Below are 23,749 nucleotides of genomic sequence, written 5' to 3'. Positions count from 1 at the left end.
TTCACAAGTGTGCATTTGGCCGGTCGCGGAAACGTGATTTCCCATCCATTGTCGAGACTCGATGAGATACGGAGCCGTTCGGTCTTGGGTCTGCCACAGCCTGAATTTGAAAGTGGTTTTGCATGTTTGCAGATGTATAATCAGTGTAGTGTATATTTGTCTCTTAGAGTGCTAGCCAGTTTAATTTTTTTAGGGGTTTTATAAATGAAACCATCAACAGACTATTGATTTTCATTTTTCTTTCATGTTGTAAATCTGAACCAAAAACGTGAGTTGTTGGAGAAACTCAGCAGGCCTGGCAACATCTGTGGAGAGGAAACGAGTTAAGGTTTCAGATCGACAGAACACGTCAGTTATACATTTCTGTACTATAATGCTGGGAAAACAATCAGTCGTATCTGTCGAATCAGGATATTTGTCAAAATATCTCAGTGGCTGACAGCTGTCACGTTCACAAATTCGAAAGGAATTTATTTGCTCCAATGCTGCTTCCGTTGCTCTCAGCTCTTGAAAGGCTGGGCTTAAACGATTGCCATTTTTCGTTTCTTTTCTCTCAGCTCTCAGCAATGCCAAGTGGAGAATTGGTCCCTTCAGTGTCTAACTCAGCATGTGTCTGCATTGTCACTCTTTGTGTCTGTGCATCCACCTCACCCTCTTCCTCTTTCACATTCCCCGACACTCTGTCTGTCCGTCCGGCTCTTTACATATTTCTGCACTCAGACATTTTGAGTGTGCAGCTACTAAGAGGCTTTTTGCCCACTGACTGGAGTGTGTAGAACTGGGCTCATATTCTCGGAATAATGTGTCTGTCACTTCAAACTCAGGCAAGGCGACATTTCTTCCTCAACCAATTATGACTGTTTCTAATTCAAAACAGAATTCCTAATCCAGAAGAAAGAAAACAAAACGCAATTACACCACAACTAAAGAAGCACAGCCATGTGTATGCTGTTGCTTTAAATGAATGAACGGTGACATCAGAGAATGAGAGTGATCAGCTGGTGGTGTCTCTGCCATTACCACAAAATTCCCCTGTAAGTCTGCAACGTCTCCGGCCTCATCTCGTTATTCCTACCAAACCAGGAATGAAGAAGTGGAATAAAAGAGGAGGAGAAGCAAAAGTGCTTCTGGAATAAAAGCAAGAAACCAGAGAATTTATTAATAGTTTGGAATTGAAAACAGACACAACATTCTCTGTTGGAACATAACCTGGATCACCAAATCATTACAGGCTAGAAGTACAATGAGACACAGACTCTGTGACGCGACATTTGGAACACGAAGCACAAGCACAAGTACAAGCACAACAAGCAGGCACCGCTGGGAGTCGAACCCAGGATCTCCTGTTTACGAGACAGATGCTTTAACCAACTAAGCCACGGCGCCACACTATCTCTGCTTTTGCACACCCATATGTGAAGTTACTTAACCACTTCATCACAGTTTTTAGACAAACGTTGCTCACTGAGAATTGCAATCAATCCTCCAATTTTCAAATACAAACAGTTGACAGCTGAACATTCTCCACTAAAAAGGCACATAAAAAGATAATCTCCTCTTGCATTGATTTCACACTGATACTTTCACCTGTTCAAACTGACAGGAGAAAGCGGATGTGTTCATCTTCTCGTGGCCCATGAACCTCATTAATATACAACAAGAGGATCAAGGTCATTCTGTTGAATTGACGAAGCGTAATGTGTAAGTAAATGCAAACATTGGGCAGTAAAAGCAGACCCATTGCCACCGACACTGAGTCTTGCACCACCAGTTCCACGTTCACTTCCTGCCTCATGCCTCCCAGTCATCATTGTCGATCACTTTACTTCACTGTCCTGATCCGCTTCTCAACTTATTTCCCAATGACTGCAGATGTCTGACAAGTACCTTCAACTTTAAGAAACGGATTACTGGAATATAAATCGTCACTCAATGGGATAGGATTCAGCGCATATCCCAAATTACCCCAGTGATGGAGGGGATGAGTTACTTTCCTGAACCTTTCAGCTCCTCAGCACGGAAGTACAGCCATCATACCGCTTCGGGAGAGGGGCGGGGGTGTTCCAGGATTTACACTTAGAGACACTGTAGGATCAGCGAGATACGTACAACTCAGAAAGGTGATATGATTGCAGGGGCTTTGCAGTGGTAGTTTCCCGTGTAACTGCTGCCATTGTCCTTGTACACGGATGTAAATAATCACTGGACCATTTCTGGCAGGATCCCGTGCGTGTTCTGCAAAAGCAGGAATTAGATTTCATTCAAAATGAGAAATAAATCTTCATTACCTGAGTGGGAATTATCTCCAGGTCTCGGCAATGCAAACGCGGAATCCTAAGCAGAGATTTCTAGTTATGCTGATTGTTAACCTTGCGAACTGACTTGTACACACTAATGTGTCTGTCGTTGACTCCATAACAAACTTTAGCAGCAAAGTTGCTCTCCCCAAGTTTCCAAACAGTTCATATTATCGCCCGGTGTTTCAATGTGAAGAAGGTGGAGCTGTGATAATCTGATGTTGTTTAGCAGATGTACTGCAGGGGGGCACAAAACAAGCTAATGGTGACAGGGCCTCGTTTTGACGCGCTGGCCTCCGGTGAGCAGCGGCACCAACAAGGGTGGCGTTCTACTCGTCTTATTCTAGATCCCGGGCTAGAAAGGACCAGAGTTTTCTTGCTAAATTGTTCAGGGTCTTGAAAGGAAGAACCCATGACTGATATCATGAAAGTACATTTCATTGGAGTGGATCATGGAATCGCGACGTGACTGTGAATTCAACCATGAAAATTGCCAGCTGAGATGCAGACAAGACAGAAGGCGGCACCTGAAGACAAATGTATTTTCTTTGCCAGTGAAAAGCACTGCTTCACAAAGTGTGACATATTGAAGTAAAACAGTGACGCTGATTAACTTTGTTGGTTCTTCAACTTGTCAGTTTTGTTTCCCCCGATCTACACGTCTCCCTTACATATGGAAAAGCTGAGATGAAGTCGGCGGTGGGTGGGCCCGATGCTGTAAGGATAACGCATCTGAATTCGAATCGGACGATGGTAGTTTTGAGTTCTACCTCGCTCAAATGCAGCATCTGGCTTTGTTGAAGTCAGACACAACTGGTTTTATAAATATAATGAGGACAAAAAGGAGTCTGTGAAGAGTACAGAGACATCTCAAAAATCAATAAGCCAGTCTCTGTTTGGTGCCGCTCTGGATGGGAGACATTTGAAACCCGTGCTTTGTATGAATGCTGACTGTGGGGAAGAACAAAGAACATAGAAGGATACCGCGCTGAACAGGCCCTTCGGCCCTAAATGTTGCTGACGTTGGATCTATTCTCAGCTCGTCTCCCCACACAATTCCATCGTCATCCACGTGCTTTTGCAAGGATTAATTAAATCTCCATAATGTCGCTGAATTAACTGTACTGGCTGGCTGGGCATTCCGCGTCCTTGCCACTCTCTCAGTAAAGAACCTGCATCTGACATCTATCTTAAATCTATCACATCTCAATTTGTCGTTACATGCCCTCGTAGAAGCTGACGTCATCATGCTAGGAAAAATATCTTTCATGTCTACCCCATCTAATTCTCTGATCATCTTGAATGTCTCTATCAAATCCCCTCTCAGCCGTCTTTTTTCCAGTGAGAACAGACCCAAATCTCTCAGCCTTTCCTCATTAGATCTTCTCTCCAGACCAGGAAACATCCTGGTAAATCTCCTCTGCACCTTTTTCAATGCTTTCGCATCCTTCCCGACATATGGCGATCACAACTGTACACAATATTCGGAGTGCGGCCGCACGAGGTTTTGCATAATTGCAGCAGGATCGTGCGGCTCGGGAACTCAATCCCTCTACCAATGAAACGTAACACACCGTATGCCTTCTCAACAGTACTATCACCCTGGGTGGCAACATTCAAAGATCTATGTACATGGCCTCGACGATCACACTTCACATTCACACTTGCAACAATATTTCCATTTACCCAATACTCTGCCTTCCAAATTCTTCTCAAAGTGCATTACCTCACATTTAGCTGTATTTAACTCAATTTGCCAACTCTCACCCCAATTCTGCAGTTTCTCCAAGTCCCCCTGCAACTTCTAACATTCCTCCAAACTGTCCACTGCTCCTCCACTTGTGTCATCTGCAAATTTGTTAATTTACCTACCTATGCCTGCGTCTAATTCATTTATAAAAATGACAAGCAGCAATTGACCCAAAACAGATCATTGTGACATACCACGAGTAACTGGACTCCAGGTTAAATATTTTCCATCAATCGCCACTCCCTGCTTTCTTTCAGAAAGCCAGTTTCTAATCCAAATTCCTAAGTCACCCTCAATCCCATGCCTCTGCATTTTCTCAAAAACCTACCACGTGGAAATTCATCAGAGGTTTTACTGAAGTCCATATATACCACCTCAATTGCTCTACCTTCATTGACATGCTTGGTCACATTATCAAAAAACTCAATGAGATATGTGAGACACTACCTGCCATTGATGAAACCATCTTGACTATCTGAAATCAAATTGTTGCTTTCCAGATGATTATACATCTTACTTTTTATAATCCTTTATAAGACCTTTCAGACAACAGAGGACGTGCTGGATATCTTGAAACGGTCAAAGGTCTATAAATCCGCATGACCTGATCAGGTGTACCCTAGAACTCTGTGGGGAGCTAGAGAAGTGATTGCTGGGCCTCCAGCTGAGATATTTGCATCATCGACAGTCACAGGTGAGGTACCAGAAAACTGGAGGTTGGCAAACGTGGTGCCACTGTTTCAGAAGGGTGGTAAGGACAACCAGGGAACTATAGATTAGTGAGCCTGACCTCGGTGGTGGGCAAGTTGTTGGAGGGAATCCTGAGGGACAGGATGTACATGTTTTTGGAAAGGCAAGGACAGATTCGGGATAGTCAACATGGCTCTATGCGTCTCACAAACTTGATTGAGTTTTTTGAAGAAGTAACAAAGAAGATTAATGAGGGCAGAGCCACAGCTCTGATTTTTACAGACTTCAGTAAGGCGTTCGACAAGGTTCCTCATGGGAGACTGATTAGCACGGTAAGATCTCATCGAATATAGGGAGAACCAGCCATTTGGATACAAAACTGGCTCTAAGCTAGAAGAAAGAGGGTGGTGGTGGAGTGTTGTTTTTCAGACTGGAGGCCTGTGACCAGTGGAGTACCATAAGGGTCGGTGCTGGGCCCTCTACTTTTTGTTACTTACATAAATGATTTGGATGCTAACAAGAGGTACAGTTAGTAACTTTGCAGATGACACCAAAATTGGAGGTGTAGTGGGCAGCGAAGAGGGTTACCTCAGATTACAAAGGATCTGGACCAGATGGATCAATGGGCTGAGAAGTGGCAGTTGGAGTTTAATTCAGATAAATGCGAAGTGTTGTATTTTGGAAAGCAAATCTTTGCAGGACTTATACACTTAATGGTAAGTTCCGAGGGAGTGTTGTTGAACAAAGAGACCTTGGAGTCGCAGGTTTATAGCTCCTTGAAAGTAGAGTCGCAGGTAAATACGATAGTGAAGAAGGCGTTTAGTATGCTTTCCTTTATTGAGTACATCAAGTATAGGAGTTGGGAGGTCATGTTGCGGCTGTACAGGACAATTTTTAGGCCACTGTTGGAATATCGCGTGCAATTCTGGTCTCCTTTTATCGGAAAGATGCTGTGAAACTTGAAAGGTTTAAGAAAAGATTGACAAGGATGTTGTCAGAGTTGGAGGATCTGAGCTACAGGGTGTGGCTGACCAGGCTGGAGCTGTTTTCCCTGGAGCGTCGGAGGCTGAGGGGTGATCTTATAGAGGTTTATAAAATTATGATTGGCATGGATAGGATAAAAAGACAAAGTATTTTCCTTGGGGTTGGAGAGTCCAGAACTAGAGGGCATAGGTTTAGGGTGAGAGGAGAAAGATATAAAAGAGACCTCAGGGGCAATTTTTTCACGCAGAGACTGGTACATGTATGGAATGAGCTGACAGAGCATGTTGTGGAGGTTGGTACAATTGCAACATTTAAGAGGAATTTGGATGGGTATATGAATAGGAACGGTTTGGAGGGATATGGGCCTGGTGCTGGCAGGTGGGACTAGATCGGGTTGGGATATCTGGTCGGCATGGCCTGGTTGGATCGAAGGGTCTTTTTCCATGATTTACATCTCAATGATTCTATGACTCCAAGTAAGGCTCACTGTTCTACAATTACCTGGGTCAACTCTACTGCCCTTCATCAACAAGGGCACGACATTTGCTGTCTTGCAGTCCTCTGGTAATTAACCTGTGGACAATGACTACTCAGAAATCAAAGCCAAATACTCTGGCATCTCCTCCCTAGCTCCCCAGAGGATCCTTGGATAACTCCCAACCGCCCCAGGGGATTGGCTTACTTTCACTCCTTCTGGAATTGACAACGCCTCTTCACAACTTACTGCGATCCTTTCGAATCTAATATCGCGTATCTCTCATTATTCTCCTCTACAATATTCTCCTTTACTTGAGTGAAGACTGATGAGAAATGTCCGTTTAATTCCTCTCTGATCTCCACAGGGTCCACACTCAGCTTCCCACTTCTGTCTTTGACTTGCCCTATTCCTAACCTAGTCATCTTTTTTTATCCTCACATACCTATAACATGCTTTAGGTTTCTTCTTTATTCTTTTTGCTAAAGACTGCTGATGTCCTTTCTTTGCTCTTCTTAACTTTCTCCTTAAATCCTTACCAGTTGATGTGTAACTCTCCAATGCCTCATCTGAACCATCTTGTCTCTCAACATATCAGCCTCCTTTCTCCGCTTAACAAGAGATGACATTTCTGTACTAAACCACGGTTCCCTTACCTAATCACTTCCGCATTGCCGGTCAGGGACATACTTATGAAGGTCACACAATACCTGTTCCGTAAACCAGCTCCACATTTCCATTGTCTGCATCACTTGCGTTTTGCTACCCCATTCTCCGCATCTTAATTTTTCCTACTCGCATTATAATTGCCCTTGCGCCATCGATCATGAGGCTCCCTCTTAGTGTTGAAACTTTCACAGGAATATCCTCCCTCAGTGCTGACACTGTCACAAAGAGGACTTATTCAGAACTGACCATGAGTGTGTGGTGGATCCTTGAATTTGACCTGTTGCAATGAGACACTGAATCAATGTTGGCACTCTGGCTAATAAATACTGCCTCAAAATTGAACATCTGAAATTAATATCTCCCTCAGGACTGAAGTTTGGAATGTGCAGCACTTTCTCAGAACTGGCCCCTCACAGACCTGCAGAATCTCGGAATAATGACGTACTGGTTTAATATTGTCGTCCAACAATGAGACACTCCTTCAATCGGACTCTCTCATACGGTTGGAATATCTGACGACTGACGTTGTGATTATGTGTCACTCTTTCAAACTAAACCTGTTAGAGTGAGGCATTGACTCAGAATTGACTCTCCGACAATAATTCATTCCCCCATTTCTCGTCATGTGACAATGCTGCAAACCTTCCTACTGACCCTCTGATCGCGCTGGAATACCTCAGTACTACTCTCTGCTTTCAATTATCTCGAGGTAGACCCCCTCCTGCAGAAGAAGTCAGCAATGACACTCGTGCTGAACGTTACATCCGATATTCTGCAAGAGGAGCATTCAAATATCCGAACCGCTATTCCCATATTGTAAACTCAAAAGGGACTGTAGAAAAATAAAGAATAAAAAAAGCTTCCCAATCGGACGCACAAAGCTTTCCTTTTTGTTACAGGATGTGGATGGGAGGGTGACACAACCTAAGTAGTGTATCAGGTAACGCAAACATACAAAAAATTACATCACTTACTCTGCTGTCAGAGATCCTCTCCTAGTCCACATGCACTCCACCTAATGATGAGGTTTTTTTAAGTTAGTGACTCCCCTCCATATCAGCTCCCTGATCGAGGCTCTCGCTCTTGCTGATACTGAAACAAATATGGATTGTCCTGATGTACAAGGTAAGTTTGTGTTTAAAACATATTTACCAACGTGTCAGCCAGCTGATTGACGTACCCACTGTGCCCGCTGCTGCTTCTGAATAAAATAAAATGTTTGCTGTATAATGAGGTGGATAACTGATTTGAATCGTTCTCTGTGGTGTTCCTATATGCCATCCCGTTTTCGACACAACACTTGTTCTCTCTGAGTATCTGCGCTCAACCCTTTTCTCTTTTACCCTTCCACCCCGTCTTCAGTTTATTTCCTACTTTCCATTATCATCAACTCCACGTTTTCCCATCTCTTTCCATTTGCTGTTCCGCAACTGTAATTGTGTTAGTTGCTTTTGAAATTAACTCAGTTAAATATTTTAAACGTTTCTTGTTGTGATGAGCTCCACACACCAGCTATACAAAGGAATGATATTTCTCTTTGTTTCACTATTGTATTTATGAGGAAATATTTGTGATCATGGCCCTTCTTTCACGATCTTACTCTCAAGTAGAAAATTTATGCAATTGTCTACAAATTCCGACAGGGTAGTGTGGGCATAAAAGTAAAGCTATTAAAATCCACGCTGGCATTTCATTTCGCATCAAAAATTGACTCGATGTCAAGAAGCCGTGAATGGTAATCAAAGGGTTTTTTAAACCTGTGACAGGATTATTGTTTCGAGTCATTTTTCACTGGGCTTATCCCTGGCTTCATCATTCCTGAATCATATCCTTGATACAGATAAAATATAGGGTCATGAATGAAAACTTTCAGATGATACTGGAAATCAGGGCGTGTTTGATGTAACGATGAACTTGTCAGGACATGAGTAATAGGAGCCGGACTGGATCACTCGGGATATTGACCAGGCTCCATCATCTGATACCTTTACGACTAAAATCATTGGTTATCATTTTAAATGAAACATCTGTTCCTGAGCCGTCATTACTTTCAATATCCCAGCCTGCACTGCAATTTTGCTGAATACTCACTGTCCTTTAAGATAAATGTTTCTCATCTATGTTGTAAACCACGTCTCAATTGGAAAACAGACTTTCCTTGTTTGAGATTCCCCCACAGCAGAATACATCCTCTCAGCGGTGAACTCATCAAGTTCCATCAAACTTTCCCAATGTTTTTATGAGATGAACATTCATTTACCTCAACGACAATAAATGAATAGCTCATTTTTCCTCATATACTAATCCTTTCATCCTTCAGAGCCATTTTGATTTGTTCCAAATGCAAGTATAGTTTGATTTAAGGTAGGAGGTTAGAAGTCCTGTTTTGACTGTGACAGGACGAATGTGCTGGTAATCAATTACAAAACAGCCCCGTTAAACTACCACTGGTACTAATCGTACACAATATGAAAGGCATTTTTTAGCGGGAGGCAGGCGATTTTTCAGTTGGCGGGAGGATTACCTGAAGTGGAAACAACATCTAAGACTGTAACATTTAGGAGCCAAAATTTGACCTTTCGGACCATCGAGTCTGAGTATCCATTCTTTTATTACTGATAAGTTTCTCAACTCCATTCTCCTTCGCTCTCTCTCTCTGAGCCTTGGTCCAATTGATATACAAGAAATTATATGTCTCAGTCTTAAACATACTCATTGACATAGCCTCCACAGCCTTCTGTGACAATCAGATCTATCGATTCACTACTCTCTGAATGAAGATATTTCTCCTTAACTACTTTCCAAAATGTCTACCCTTGACTCAAATGCTCTGCCCTCGCATTGTTGGCTCTACTACTTTTGGAAACATTTTTCAAACATCTGTTCTGTACAGGCCATTCAGTATTTGATATGTTTCAATTAGGTCACCCCAACCTCATGCTTCCAAGCTCAAAGAAGTATAAACATAGAGACCTCAAGTGTTACTCATGTGTGAAGATTTTTATTCCTCGCGCTATTCTTGTGAACACCCTCTGAACATGCTCCAGGGCCAGTACTACCTTCTGAGATATGGCTCACAAAACTGCGCACATTGATACAAATGTGGTCTGAAAATTTCCTTAAAGAGCCTCTGAAGTTCATCCTTCCTTTTAATTGGCGAAAGGGAGGATTGCAGATTGCAGAGATAAGTGCACGGTTTCACTTTCAAACGTTGCACAGCACTTCTTTGCCCACTTTCCTAATCTGCCCAAAACCTTTTGCGACCTCTCCGACTCCTCAAGGCTATCTGTTCTCCACCCATATATGTATCCTCTGCAATCTTAGCCAGAATGCTCTCAGTTCCTTCATCTCAATCGTTAATGTATAAAGTGAAAAGTTGTCTTTCCAACACTGAGCCATGCCGAACATCACTTTTCACTGGCTGCCGTCCTGACAAGGATACATCTATCGCCATTCTCTGCTTTGTGCCGGACAGCTGAAATTCTACCATGTTAGCACTTTGCCTCGAACACCATGGGCCTTTATCTCACTCAGTGGCCTCCTGTACAACACCTTTCAAAGGCCTTGTTGATATCCAGGTAGAAAAAAACCTATTGGCTCTCCTTGGTCAAACATGCTTGTTAATTTTTTCAAAGAACCGTATTCGATTTGTCACGCATTACTTTCCATTAAAGACACCATGCAGATTTGTTTATTTTATCGTAACACATCCAAGTATACAGAAATCCCATCCTATCCAATGGATTCCTAGGATCTTACCAGGTCCTACGTTAAGCAATTCAGTGTGATATTTTCCGTCTTTTGGTTTACTCCCATTTTAAACCAGGCTGTGGGACCGTCCCTGATTCTAACGATTCCATACTCAGCTCAAACCCTCCCTCTCTTCCTCACGGGTTCAGATCAGCGATCAGCAATATATGACTACGAGTGTGCAGATCCTGCCCAGGGAGATGTATCCACTCCACATCAAGCCTTGCAGCCTGAGCATGCAGTCTCCTGCCTCCCAGAATTTCCACAGCATATGTGAACTTGCCGTGACACTGTCTTAATATGACATTTGGCACAGACACAACACTCGGCTAATAGATTGCACCATGCAGCATTGATTGAAAGTCTTCAAGGGATAGACAGCAGTAAAATTCATAGGAGAACTGTCCTTCGGGCACTGGAGTTTCGTTCAATAGTTTTCGATGGATTGTCCTTTAATTGAACAATTAGCATATTTTTCACTGTTGAAATTAGATTAGATTACTTACAGTGTGGGAACAGGCCCTTCGGCCCAACAAGCCCACACCACCCCGCCGAAGCGCAACCCACCCATACCCCTACATCTACCGCTTACCTAACACTACAGGCAATTTAGCATGGGCAAATCACCTGACCTGCACTTCTTTGGACTGTGGGAGGAAACCGGAAGAAACCCACGCAGACACGGGGAGAACGTGCAAACTCCACACAGTTAGTCGCCTGAGACGGAAATTGAACCCGGATCTCTGGCGCTGTGAGGCAGCAGTGCTAACCACTGTGCCACCGTGCCGTCCAAATGCATTGGATATTTCAGTCAGTTTATATACTTATCGTCAATTCTCTCTTCATACCAGTGCATTTGGCTTTGTTTCAGTTTGGGATTGTTGTTTGTGTTTGGAATGGTCATAATCAAACTTCATTGTAACTTTAAAGACCTTGATATCACCGTTTTACGTCGGGTCCTTTTTTCCTCCATACAACACTACTCATTTACGCCGTTTAATTACACAATGCCGGATCAAAGATAGGTACATCTTTGGGATGCTGGTTCAGTTGTGAGCGCTACTGCCTTCCAGTGCCAGAAAACCTGGTCTTCTTTCAACTTCTGTGAGGGCTTTGTACTTTCTCCCCGTGTCTGCTTGTTTTCCTGTCTGCACTTCGGATTCTTCCCACGAACCAATGACATGCAGGTTGGTGAATGGGCCATGCTAAATTGCCCAGTGTTTAGCAATGTGTAAGTTATGGGCATGAATCAGGGATAAGTGTCGAGTAATTAGGTATGTGAAAAGAGCTGTGTGAGTTAATATTTGGCTGGTCAGTGGATACTTGTTGGATTAATTAGCCTGTACCCACCCTGCAGGGATTCCATAATAATTTGTATACCTCAGCAATTGTACGATGTGTTCTTCTGAAAATCATTTACAAAAACATAAGACAAGTTTGTCTGAAAGAGCTCTGTTGCACATGTAGTTACCCCAGAAGGTTTGAATTTTGAAGATCCCAAAATTTGCCATCCACACATAGTGACAGACCTGCTGAATTCTTACAAGGATTTTCTGCTTGTCTTTCCCGACACTGCTCCCACACCAAAACGCTATTAGGAAGTTTAAAAACTGTTCCTTTTTCACTCTCTCTTCCATCAATTCTGATTCCACGCTAAGAGTTTGAAGTTTGTCACCACTGCTTTTGCTTTTCCATAAAGCATAGGTACAACACTAGCTTTCCTTTTGCGTCTGTCTATCGACACGATTATATCCACTGGATTATAGATAACCATCGTTGATAACCGTGTTGCCCTGTCTACCTGATGGTTATAAGTTATTTCATTATTTCTTTCGCTCTTTCGCTCTTTCTTTCTTTATTTTTTTCTGACTCCTTCTTTCTCTGTTTCTTTCCTTATTTTGTTCCTTCTCTTTCTTCTACCATTCATTATTTCTTTCTTCCATTCTTCCTTCACCTTTTTCTTCTTTCCTTTCTTCTTTTAATACTTCCTTCCTTTCTTTCTGACTTTCTTTATTACTTTTCTTTATCTCTTTCTTTCGTTTTTTCATTCATTCATAATTTTTAATTTTTTTTTAATGTTTCTTTTTTCTTTCTCTTTTTCTTTCTGGCTTTCTTTCTAACCTTATTTCTTTCGATCGTTCTATCTCTCTATCATTCTTTCTTTCGTTCTTTCTTCTTTCTTCTTTCATTTCTTTCTTTCTTTCGTTCTTTCTTGCTTTCTTTCGTTCTTCGTTTCTTTCTTCCTTTCTTCCTTTCTTTCTTTCTTCCTTTCTTCCTTTCTTTCACTGTTTAATCCTGAGACGACGACACTATATACTTTGTCACACACACACGCCCAAGCACAAAATCACACACACTCTCATGACCTCACACATTCATACAGAACCTCTCTCATACACACGGTCTCTGTCAGAAACACAATACAATAGCTGCATTCACACAACGCACATTTTCCTGGACGAGTGAACACAGTGTGATACTCTCGCATATGCTCTGCCAAACATGCACACATGCAAACACCACTCTCTGAAGTAATTCAAATTCACACACTCAGGCTCACACTTACTCTCTCTCTATCCCTCTCATGCACACACGCACACATCTTAGTCTATTGGTTGAATGTTCATGTGCAGAATAATATTTGCAGACACGTCACATTTTGCTGAAATGCATCGAACGGAGACACAATCAATGCAGGCATTCAATCCATAGAAGATATGATAAATTCTTACTTTGGATATAGAACCATTCTCAATCTAGGTTGGCTGACACACAGACACTAACCTTTCACCTTTAATGTATTGTCCGAGCTGAGATGTCATCATATTTATGTAACATTAGGTTGTCTCGAGAATGTGACTTAAATGTTTTGGGATTTAGATATTATTGAACCAAAGCCTGCAACCTATTCTAAACAATGGAAGACTTATCAGCGATCTAGGTGTGTTAAATATATCATTTCACTTGCATGACACTGTAATCTTTTGTTATAACATCGATATCTTATCATCCCAATCAAGAGTTAGTTCGTGAAGGAGTGGCTCTCTGAAAGTTAGTGCGTCCAATTAAATCTGTTGAACTATTACATGGTGTTGTGTGATTTCTCCCGTTGTCCAACCAGGGTCAAATCCGTGTCTTGGGAATTAACAACTCAATGGCCAGAGGGATCCAAAAAATCTCCTGTCCTGGAAAATAACATCACAATAGCATAGAGGCCTCCACAGAGAACAGACGGACAGACATGACAAAGTGTCTGAGATTGCAGTGGTGGAGTCAACATCATTTCACTTGGACTAAATCTGAAGTAGAAACTGTCAACTTTATCTCAAACGCTGGTCTCCCTCTGCCCATACTAAGAGATGGAAGATATTTCAAGCTTCTTCTTAATTACTCACTTATGTCATGTTTATATGTCAATCGTGTTGTGATGTTATGCAATACATTGCTGATGGAACAGGTGGGTGATTTTTAACCCGGCATCTTGCTGTGTAATTTTCCTTCGACATGCTCTCGGTCACCTTTCAACTCATCTTTTTTCTCCTGTATCCAGAGCAAGGTTTGTTGGGGAATCTGCAACGTGAACATCCAAAATGATAAGAACTAGGAAAGCCGTGGCAAGAACAATTTTCAGTGACTGTCTCACACACAGGACGCACACAGGAGGACATTTAAACCTCGAATAGGAAATCTCTCAAAAGATTTGTTGCAATGTCAGATGTTTTGTGAGATGTGTATCGGCCAGGATGATTAGAACATAGAACATAGAAAAATACAGCGCAGTACAGGCCCTTTGGCCCTCGATGTTGCGCCGATCCAAGCCCACCTCACCTACACTAACCCACTATCGTCCATATGCCTATCCAATGCCCGTTTAAATGCCCAAAAAGAGGGAGAGTCCACCACTGCTATTGGCAGGGTATTCCATGAACTCACGACTCGCTGAGTAAAGAATCACCCCTGTCATCTGTCCTACATCTACCACCCCTTAATTTAAAGCTATGCCCTCTCGTAATAGCTGACTCCATACATGGAAAAAGGTTCTCATGGTCAACCCTATCTAAACACCGAATCATCTTGTACACCTCTACCAAGTCACCCCAAACCTTATTTTCGCCAATGAAAACAGTCCCAAGTGCCTCAGCCCTTGCTCATACGATCTTCCTACCATACCAGGCAACATCCTGGTAAACCTCCTCTGCACCTGTTCCAGTGCCACTACATCCTTTCTATAGTATGGCGACCAAAACTGCACACAATACTCCAGATGCGGCCGCACCAGAGTCTTATACAACTGCAACATGACCTCAGGACTCCGGAACTCAATTCCTCTACCAACAAAAGCCAGTACGCCATATGCCATCTTCACCGCACTATTTACCTGGGTCGCAACTTTCAGAGATCTGTGTACATGGACACCAAGATCCCTCTGTTCATCCACACTACTCAGTATCCGACCATTAGCCCAGGACCCGATCTTTTTGTTACTCATACTAAAGTGAATCACCTCACACTTACCCACATTGAACTCCATTTGCCACCTTTCTGCCCAGCTCTGCAGCTTATCTATATTCCGCTCTGGCCTGACACATCCTTCCTCACTGTCAACAACTCCACCGAGTTTCGTATCATCCGCAAACTTGCTCACCCAACCTTCTAGCCCCTCCTCCAAGTCATTTATAAAAATGACAAACAGCAATGGTCCCAAAACAGATCCTTATGGAACACTGCTAGTAACTGCACTCCAAGATGAACCTTTACCACAACCACTATCCCCTGTCTTCTTCCAGCCAGCCAATTCCTAATCCAAACCTCAAACTCACCCTCAATGCCATACCTCCGAATATTTCGCAGTAGCCTACCATGGGGAACGTTATCAAACGCCTTACTAAAATCCATATACACCACATCGAACGCTTTACCCTCGTCCACCTCCTTCGTCACCTTCTCAAAGAAAACAATAAGGTTTGTGAGGTACGATCTGCCCTTCACAAAACCATGCTGACTAAACTTGATGTCATTATTCCTATCCAGATATCCATAAATCCTATCCATTACAATTCTCTCAAAGACTTTGCCCACAACAGAAGTGAGGCTCACTGGCCTATTGTTACTAGGGTTATCCCAACTCCCCTTCTTGAATATGATGATTGGATAAGTTAAACACATTTTGCCGATTTCAATTTGGGTCTGGCTGGAGGAGATCTCTCTCTCTCTCTTTCTTTTTCTCTGCTCCCTCTTTTGAACCCTCTCCAGTTGTCTATTATTAGTTTTTGAAGCAATAAATCCGTTCCACCTACAGCAATGTGATTCGTGGGTATTTGACGTGGGAGGGGATGGAAATATTTGATAGCAGAAGATTATTGTTTGTTGATCAAATGGGTTGCAAAACACGAAAGATGTAGACAAAAAGAGAGATTGTGATTTGGGATGAGAGAGCAATCGAGGAATAAAATGTATGTTGGTAGCTGCACTCTAAATAGGAGACAGCAGCTGCTCGAGGGTTTGGGGAAGAGAACGGCTCTGTGCAATATCCTCTCACAGCACAATTCCAATCACTTCCTTCTAGAATGTGACAGTTTCAAAAAAACAAAACCTTAAAGAGAGTAGGTGATATCCTTTAAACCAATGTCCCAATTAATCCAGAGCATAATGTTGGATATGACGTGGAGATTGAACAAATTATGCAGCAGGAAAGAAATGCTCTGTGGGATCGCACTGTGCATCTATGGCCTGCGCGGTGACCTGTCTTCGTTGGAAATGCGGACGGTAGTGATGTGTTTACATGGAATGTAGAACAGTACAGCAAAGTCCAAGCGCCTCAGTCCTTAATGTTGTGCCGATCTTTTATCCTAATTTAAGATCAAACTAACCTACATACGCTTTATTTTATTATCTTCCATGTACCAAAACAAGAGCCGCTGAAATGTCTCGAATGTATCTGTCTCGACTGCCACCACTGCCGTTGCATTCCACGCACCCAACACTTCCTCTCCAAACAACATACTTCTGGCAACTTCTGCAGTGTTCCTCCAATCAATTTAAAATTATGGCCGGTCGTAATAGCTATTTCTGGCCTGGGAAAAAGTGTCTGACTATCCACTCTATATAGGTCTCTCATCATCCTGTATACCTCTATCAAGTCACCTCTCATCCATCGACGCTCCAGTGATGAAAGCCTTTGATCCCATACACTTTCTTCAGAAGGTTTGCCTTCCAGTCCAGTTCTCATGCTGGCAAATCTCTTCTGCACCCTCTCGAAAGCTTCCACATTCTTCCTATAATGATGAAAGCAGAACTGAACGCAATAATCCAAGCATGGTTTCACCAGGGCTTTGAAGAGCTGCAGCATAATTTTGCAGCTCTTATACACAACCTTCCGCTAATGAAAGCCAATACACCTTATGCTCTCTGAAAAACCCGATCACCTTGGTTGACAAAAAAAAAGGGAGCTGTCGACGTGGACCCCAAGATCCCTCGGTTCCTCCACACTGCCAAGATAACAGACTTTAAAACTGCATTCTTTATTCGAATTCAATTTTTTATAATGGTTCACCTTTTAAAAAAATTTCCTGGTTGAACTCCATCTCCAAATTATCAGTTCAGTTCTGCATCCTGTCAATGTCACATTGCAACATTCACCAACACTATCCACGGTGCCACCAAGCTTCTTGTCATTGGCAAACCGACTAACGCAAACATCCACTTCCTCATCCAAATCATTCATAAAAATCACAAAGTCTGTAGGTCCCATAGTAGATCCTTCCAGAACACCGCGAGTATTAGGTTTCACTGTCACCCTCTGTCGTCTATCTACCCAGCCATTCTGCCCGGAGATAGCAAAATGTCCTTGCATCCCATGTCTGCTTACTTTCTGAATGCATCTGCCATGGCAAAATGCACCAAAAGCCTTGTTGAAAACCATGTACACCACATCTACTGCTCTACGTTCATTCATGTGTTTTGTCACATTGTCAAGGAATTCAATAAGTTTGGTGAACCATGTTGCAAATCAACTCCAATGCAGCACAGTCCAAGACCCTTTTCGTTCTCCTGGCCCCAGGGGGTCTGTTATGGGCATTATCATGTGTAAATGTCGAGTAATTAGGTATGTGAAAAGAACTGAGCGGATTACTCTTTGAACTTAGTGTGGACTTGTTGGATCAAGTGGCCTTTTCCACACTGTAAGGTTTCTTTAACAGTTTGTATCCCTCGTCAATTGTACTATTTGTTTTTTTTTCTGAAAATCACTCGCAAAAACAGAATACAAGTTTGTCTACAAGAGCTCTGTTGCAAGTGAATCCCGAAAATATTGAGTTTTGAAGGTCTCATAATTTGTGAGTCCACACATAGTGTGACACCTGCTGAATTCTGAAAGGGATTTTTTGTTTTTCTTTCCCGATTACTGACCTAACAACAAAAAGCCGTGAGGGGGTTTTCAAACTGTTCCCTCTTACTCTCTCTTCAATGAGTCTAATTCCACGCTAAGATTTTGAAGTTTGTTACCACTACCTATGTCTTTCGATGAAGTGGATTGATGAGACTGGCTTTCATTTTGTGTCTGTCCACAAAATGTTATCCGCTGGATTATTGATATCCACAGTTGATGACCTTGTTGCCCTGGCTACCTGATGGTTACATGTAATATTTGCCTCTGTGTTACTCGTTCTATGGTGCAAATGCTTTGCACTTTAATATTTATACAAGCACGGTGGCGCAGTGGTTAGCTCGGCTGCCTCATAACATCAGGGACCTTGGTTCAATTCCAGCCTCTGGCGACTGTCTGTGTGGAGTTTGTGCATTGTCCCGTGCCTGCCTGGGTTTTCTCCGGATTCCTCCCACAATGCAAAGATTTGTAGGTTAGGGTGGATTACCCATGCTAAATTGTGCAAAGTGTTTGGTGCATTAATCAGAGGGAAGCAGGTCTAGGTGGATTAGACTTCGGAGGATTGGAGTGGACTTGTTGGGGCGAAGGGCCTGTTTCCATACTGTCAAGAATGTAATCCATTGAAACCTGTAAATTCATCCTCAGTGTGTTCTCGAAGGAACTGTGCCTGCACATCATCTCACTCTTCTCCTAGCAACTGTTTGAAAAACCAACCTCCACATACTGTGAACTCATCCCCTCGCAGTTCTCCTAACAATGTACTGGAAACCAAACACCATTCTGTTCCCTTAGCAAAAGTCTGTGCATCCCGCCCTAACCTCCTAAACTCGCCATTCCCTTACTATGAATCGAATGTGGGCCACGGCGATATGAGCAGAATTTCCTAACAATGACAGCAGCAGTGAATATTGCAGGAGTGCCATGCACGGGGGTGTCAACAGCCCTCAAGCTTCTTACATGTTCTCGAGGCAGTACAACCCCTGAACGATTGTCATGCAATTTTCTATGCCTTGAACCTTTTCTGCCTTAGAAATACAAATTTACAGCTGAATAACTCTGAAGATGATTTGGGTTTCTGCCTCTGCGAATCCTTTTAGTGACTTCCAAATTCAACCACCAGTTGGCTGATAAAGTTTCCTGACAACTACCTGATGACGGAGCAGCGTTTTGAAAGCTCGTGCATCCAAACAAATCTGTTGGACTATACTCTGGCATTATGTGATTTTGGACTTCCTCTGTATCACCTGCATGTCAGCAATAAAGGAGTCCATTTTTTCTGACCGGAAGTTGAACTCGGGCGACAAAGCCACAAGCGCCGTATATCAACCATTGCACAACCAGCGATGCCAACAAGGAACATTGCATCGTTTGTCCTGACGCAGCCTTTGAGGTGTGTTTTACTGCTGTTCAGATTCTCCTCCAAAATGATTGAGTCTTCGAGGTTTACAGAACGGGAAAAGGCATATCATCACTGTTTTCCTACCCTGTCCTGTAGCCTTATGCAATCTGATGTTCCAAATGCTCATCACAATGATACGTTTTAATCTAAATCTGCACAATGAATGGGACTGAATTTTCATACAGCAAATTTGTGCTCACTCCCCCTCGATGAATTGAACCTCATTTTCACCCACAGACGGAAACAATTTGACACATCCCCCATTAATTGTCAGAGGTCACATGAGAGAACAACGTTCAGAAAGTAGGATTTCACCCACTTGTCTTATTTCATCCCATTTCAACTTCAAAACCAGAGTGTGGTTATAACAGGGAAATAACTTATATAGGCACTCACCTGTGCGTGTTTCTTCCTCGTGGATTCCCCCCAATATGCAGTTTATACTTCCTCACCTCGAAATTAGAACATTCCACAGGTCAGCTGCTTCCTCTCCATCCGAATTACTTAAATTAGTGGAAAATCAAACAGGAATGCGTCAACAGCATTTTAGGTTTACACCGCCAGTGTTCTAACCGCTGAGTGACGGACCCAATACATTATCATCTGCGACAGAAGGTCTCATGCATTAGAACGTGCAAGGTAATAGGTGAATGGATAACCTATGTCTCATAAACCAAGCAAAGATAATAAAACTGAGACAGAGCCGAGTGGATCATGCACAGGCAAATGAGCGAATGCAATGCTGAAGCAGATAGTGACCAGGATGATGTACACATAGATATCGTGGGCATTTCGGTCATATGGATTCCGAGCTTTCACTCTTATGGCTCACATTTAAAGTGAATAATATGAATTACTCACTGTACTTTTGAAGCGGTCGGTGCTTTGCACCAGTCAGAATCGCTTCCCTGCATGTTACAATCCCACATCACTAATGCCAGCTGATAATTCCTGACGTGCAATCAGTTCTAAAAAAAAGAGAGACAGTAAAAGGGAAAGGCGACAGTTGTTTGTGATTGATGACTGTGGGATGAGTGGAGCCAGGCTCAATGTGGCTGCTGAAAACCGGTCTTCGTTTATAACCTGATGTACAATTCACTCTGGATCAATCTTCCACATAGACTGTTCTTTGTACTTTGTCCTTTGCACAACTAATGTTGAATCAGTCCCCTGAGCGGATCATTGCAGTTTTAACTTGACAAACGTCACACAGTTCAGTTCTGCAGATTCATTTAATCTGAAGGTTGATAAGTCTCCGGGGCCTGATGGTCTACATCCCAGGGTACTGAAGGAGGTGGCTCGGGAAATCGCGGATGCGTTGTTGATTATTTTACAGAGTTCGATAGATTCGGGGTCGGTTCCTGAGGATTGGAGGGTGGCTAATGTTATACCACTTTTTATGAAAGGTGGGAGAGAGAAAGCAGGAAATTATAGACCAGTTAGTCTGAGCTCAGCGTTGAGAAAGATGCTGGAGTCTATTATAAAGGATGAAATTATGGCACATCTGGATAGTAGTCACAGGATAGGACAGAGTCAGCATGCATTTATGAAGGGGAAATAATACTTGACTAATCTTCTTCATTTTTTTGAGGATGTAACTCTGAAGATGGACGAGGGAGAACCAGTAGATGTAGTGTACCTGGACTCTCAGAAAGCTTTTGATAAAGTCCTACACAGGAGGTTAGTGAGTAAAATTAGGGTGCATGGTATTGGGGGCAAAGTAGTAACTTGGATTGAAAGTTGGTTGGCTGATAGGAAACAAAGGGTAGTGATAAACGGCTCCATTTCTGAATGGCAAGCAGTGACCAGTGGGGTACCGCAGGGATCTGTGCTGGGACTGCAGTCTTTTCCAATATATGTTAATGATATAGAAGATGGTATCAGCAAAACATTAGCATATTTACTGATGCTACAAAGCTGGGCGGCAAGGTGAAATGTGTTCAGGATGTTAGGAGATTACAGGGTGACCTGGACAAGTTAGGTGAATGGGCAGGTGCATGGCAAATGCAGTTTAATGTGGATAATTGTATGGTTATCCACTTTGGTGGCAAGACCAGGAACGCAGATTACTACCTCAATGGAATCAATTTAGGTAAAGGGGCAGTACAGGGAGATCTGGGTGTTCTTGTACACCTGTCAATGCAGGCAAGCACGCAGGTACCGCAGGTAGTGAAGAAGGCTAATAGCATGCTGGCCTTCAGAACAAGAGGAATAGAGTACAGAAGCAATGAGGTGCTTCTGCAGCTGTACAGGGCCCGGGTGAGACCACACCTGGAGTACTGTGTCCATTTCTGGTCTCCAAATTTGAGGAAAGACATTCTGGCTGTTGAGGGAGTGCAGCGTAGGTTCACGAGGTCAATTCCTGGAATGGCAGGATTGCCTTACACGGAAAGACTGAAGCGACTGGGCGTGTACACCCTTGAGTTTAGAAGAATGAGAGGGGATCTGATTGAGACATATAATATTATGAATTGATTGGGCACTCTGGCAGCAGGAAATATGTTTCTACTGATGGGTGAGTGCCGAACCAGAGGACACAGCTTAAAAATCTGTAGTCGACCATTTAGGACAGAGATAAGGAGAAACGTCTTCACCCAGAGAGTGGTGGCTGTGTGGAATGTTCTGCCGCAGAGGGCAGTGGGTGCTCAGTCTCTGGATTTATTTAGGAAAGAGTTGGATAGAGCTCTCAAAGATAGTGGAATCAAGGGTTATGGAAATAAGACAGGAAGAGGATACTGATTAGGAATGGTCAGCCATGATCATATTGAATGGCGGTGCAGGCTCGAAGGGCTGAATGGCCTACTCCTGCACCTATTGCCTATTGTCTATTGATTTAATTTTAGAAGCAGAAATAGACAATTCATCCTAAGTCTGTTCCGCCATTCAATGAGCTCATGAGTGTTTTGACAATCCAGAACTGTCATCTTGCCTTTCTTCATAAGCTCTTATGTCTTTACCGTTTCCAACTTTGTCGATCTCAGCCTTGCATATACTTAATGACAGTGACCTGACAGCCTATGTACAGAATTCCACTGGAATATCAGAAGTTTCGAACAATTGCGTGTCTAACTGCCATCTGGAAAGAACAGACACTGGACTGGAGGGAGGGGAGAGGTCATGGTGAGAGACACTGCAGCAGGTAAACTAAAAGAAAGGGAAGTAATCGATATGGCAGTGGGTTCATAATCACACCAGTGTTCTTCCATTATCACATTCCAATCACTTAATAAAAAGTATTAGCATTCTTTCTCCGGCAGCAGACCAGCTCCTCTTCGCACTTTTGCACAAATACTGCCACCTCCACGCTTCACATCAGCTCTGATGAAGTATCACCAAGACTGAAAACAGTCGCTTGCTTTCTCTCCATGCCGAGTGTCATAATCCGTTGTGATTTCCAACATTTTTGTTTTGCTTTCAGGATTGATTCCAACATCATCAGTAATTTGCTCCCAAATTCTTTCTCATCTCTGTCTTTAATGTGCAATCCTCATTCTGATATTAGGCTGTCTGCTCCTCGGCTCTCCGAGAAGGGAATCAAACTTCCCGCATGCATGAAGTTAACTCTGCAAATAACTTGTATTTTTCAAAAAGGAGTATTTTTTGTTGTTGTTATACTGTGTCGGACATGCCAAGCCAATGAATTGCAGCATGATCTCCATTTACTTTCAGTTCTGATTTGAAACTCTCACGGAGTCTGATAGAGCTGCTTCATTTGATGTTTTTAATGTCAGGACGTCATGTTCGTTTTTCAGTGTTTTTCATCTGGCAATAAATCCTCATTCCCTGACTGGGAATCAAACCCAGGAATCATCAATGAGAGGGCTGAATCCCAACAAATAGAGCATTAAAGAATGTCCGTACAATGCTGGCAACGTTGTTCTTGACAATGCTTCTGGCTTTTCTTTCAGTTGCAAAATGTTTGAGTCACTGACCTTTAACAGAAATGGGACAGTCCCTTCGGCCCATAACATGAATGCCTTTCATCAAGGATCGCAAGACTAAACCCAACTTCCAACTTAGCCTTGTGTTTTTTTTAATGTTTTAAGTCCTCATCTAAATAGTTATTTGACGTCTTGAGTGCTTCGATGGAACACAAATACAGTTCTTTTCCCGAATGACAAGACACATTGCCGGTTTTTGGAACATGAACTCTACGCTGTTCTCCTTGAAGACATTTCTGAAAGCCAAAATCGTTCTTAAAGCCACGTGCCACTGTTCCTCATCATGCCATCAATCGGGGTTCAACTCCGTCATGGAACTCCTTTGCAACTCCTCTGTTCATCTGTCCTCAGAGTAAACCATCATCTGTCCACAGAGTAAACCATCACCTGTTATGTCTTTTGCATAGCAA

The 23,749-nt window shown here is 42.8% G+C and overlaps 1 non-coding gene across 1 annotated transcript; it reads right to left on the bottom strand.

Moving 5' to 3' along the window:
* Nucleotides 1-1,312: 1,312 nt before the first annotated feature.
* Nucleotides 1,313-1,386, bottom strand: trnat-cgu (transfer RNA threonine (anticodon CGU)). Its single transcript has one exon. It is a non-coding gene; the product is annotated as a tRNA-Thr (tRNA).
* Nucleotides 1,387-23,749: the final 22,363 nt, after the last annotated feature.

Source organism: Chiloscyllium punctatum, chromosome 35 (genome assembly GCF_047496795.1).
Source record: "Chiloscyllium punctatum isolate Juve2018m chromosome 35, sChiPun1.3, whole genome shotgun sequence".
Classification (NCBI taxonomy): Eukaryota; Metazoa; Chordata; class Chondrichthyes; order Orectolobiformes; family Hemiscylliidae; genus Chiloscyllium; species Chiloscyllium punctatum.
Note: the sequence above shows the minus strand (reverse complement) of the source record. Positions and strands in the feature narration are given on the sequence as shown.